Here is a 2273-nt window from a genome sequence, read left to right on the forward strand (position 1 = left end):
TCAGAAAATCAAATACAGTTCAAGCTAAATACTAAAATGCTCAATTCTTGCAGATCAAACAATAAAATTACATGAACTCAGTTCATATTACATGGCTTATATAAAACAAGATGTCCTTCTTCTTTTCCTGGTGGGATTCAGATTGTTTGTCCATTAAAGATTCGAAACGATGGATTAATCCAAATTCCCTCATCATGATCATTTCTAAGATATAAACCATCATCAATTGAATCAATTTTATATGGTTGTGAGTGTTCGTAGGATTAGGACAACGTATTAAATTTGTTTTTATTTATTTAAAGTGAATGATTTATATTTAAAGCGCAAGCCTTTTACAACGCTTGTATAAAAAGCGCTCTAATAGGTCATTTAATTATATGAAAGCGCATGTATTTTATAGCGCTTTCACAAAAAGCGCTTTAAAAACCATGTAACATAAGGTGGGAGCGCTACATTTTACAGTGCTTGTGTTTAAAGCGTTCAAAAAGCACTGTAAAAGCTATGGGAGAGCGCTTCAATTTACAGTGCTTTCACAAAAAGCGATGTAAAAGGGTTGTAGGGTCATATATGTGATCCTATATGACCCTACAACAGCGCTTTTTCTAGAGCGCTTGTCAAAAAAGCGCTGTTGTATCCTCTGTTATTTTTAAAAAAATCTACAATAGCGCTTGTATTTAATAAGCGCTGTAAAAGACGCGCTATAAAATGTCATTTTTGACGTTGTGTAAATCACTTCCAATCGTTATGTTTGTTAAATTATGCAAGTGTATTCTACCCCCTTCCACCATATCCTTATTTTTAACTAATCACTTCAAATTACCCAAGAATGTTTGAAAAGCATACTTCCACCTATATTGAACTTGTTTGCTAAACATAACTTCATATGCAATATGGATTGTAAGACTGTCCATAGAAACAAAGAAACTGATTGAAAAAACTCTATCTATTTTGCAAAGAGTGAATAAACTATTCTTATCCATTTTAATAAGTTCATCCATTATTTAAAACATGATTTGACAATGATTTAAATACTATCCGAAATAAGAGTTCCATTAAAACATGGTTTGACAATGAATTAAATACAATATGAAATAAGAGCTATATGAAAACAAGATGACCATGATTTTTCATTCAAACAACTTTTTGGTCTTGACGTCAGCTATTGCATTAAAAACACACTTAGAGCCCCCAAGTCAAAAAGGAATTCCCCACCAAAATACCTCGATGTTTAACAGCCTTGTCATTAGTCTCAACAATAGATCTCCACAATTATGCTCATTTATTGTACTTTTCCAACATCACCAAGCTTATTAGACCATGCCTATATGATGACAAGAAGATCTCTCTGGCAGTTACCTCTAACCTTAAGTTCCTCCTCTCATTGACCTAGGCTACTCTTTCCGTTAAGATCACTATATTTAACATGAGATGAAATCACCATTATTTCATCAACGATAGGGGACATCAATATATTCATTGTAACACCCCGATTTTCAAAGCGAGGGTGTATTTTTTTTTTTCAAAAGAAATTAAAATAAAACAGAGAAATAAATAAGGTAATAACTTTGGATAAATAATCGAGTCATTATAATTTATAAGCAGCGGAAAAATTTCTCAAAATATGAATCCAAAATATTTACACATCAAAAAGTGGTACATGTAACCCATCGAAAATAACATGTCAAGTTGACAATATTAGTAAATGTACAGTTTTCCAGTTCAAAATAACGTAATCCAAAAAAAGACATAAGTTCGCTCTATGTCATCCTAATCTGATCATTCTTAAAAAAAAAACTATAGCTATACACCCTGAGTGATCTCCACGCGCCCCGTGAGATCCTCCTAACGTAGCTCCAGTCAAGCATTCCCATCTACATTCCCATCCGTAGGGTACGAACCGGTAGGATTGTCCTGGCTCTCACCTGAGGGCAAAGCCCAGATTTCCACAATAGTTGTAAAGGGTCACCAACCGAAATTAACAATTAACACATAACATTTAAGTTTTTAAATGCACAAAATAACCTTTCAACTTAGCATGCACCTTAAAAGGGTTTTCCATATGCTAAAAGTTCATATAACACTTGCCAAATAAAAATGAAGTCAAAATAAAGTTCTCAATCCATCAAGTAATACATACTAACCAAGATAATTGATAAATCAATTGAGCAATCTGTTATCTAACTCAAAATAAGAATTTCTACTAAGCCAATCGATTTCCAAATCGATTTCCTGAAGGTTTTTAGTGAAATTTGAACTCTGGGCTCAATTCAATC

General features: G+C 33.0%; 1 long non-coding RNA gene across 1 annotated transcript in view; it reads right to left on the bottom strand.

Annotated features, from left to right (window-relative positions):
* Nucleotides 1–1548: 1548 nt before the first annotated feature.
* LOC140920618 (uncharacterized) overlaps nt 1549–2273 on the bottom strand; it is a 2540-nt gene continuing 1815 nt past the window's right edge. Inside the window, exon 2 of the long non-coding RNA XR_012163354.1 lies at nt 1549–1922. This is a non-coding gene — a long non-coding RNA (uncharacterized lncRNA). The remainder of the gene's footprint in view (nt 1923–2273) is intronic.

Source organism: Cicer arietinum, chromosome 5 (genome assembly GCF_000331145.2).
Source record: "Cicer arietinum cultivar CDC Frontier isolate Library 1 chromosome 5, Cicar.CDCFrontier_v2.0, whole genome shotgun sequence".
Lineage (NCBI taxonomy): Eukaryota > Viridiplantae > Streptophyta > Magnoliopsida > Fabales > Fabaceae > Cicer > Cicer arietinum.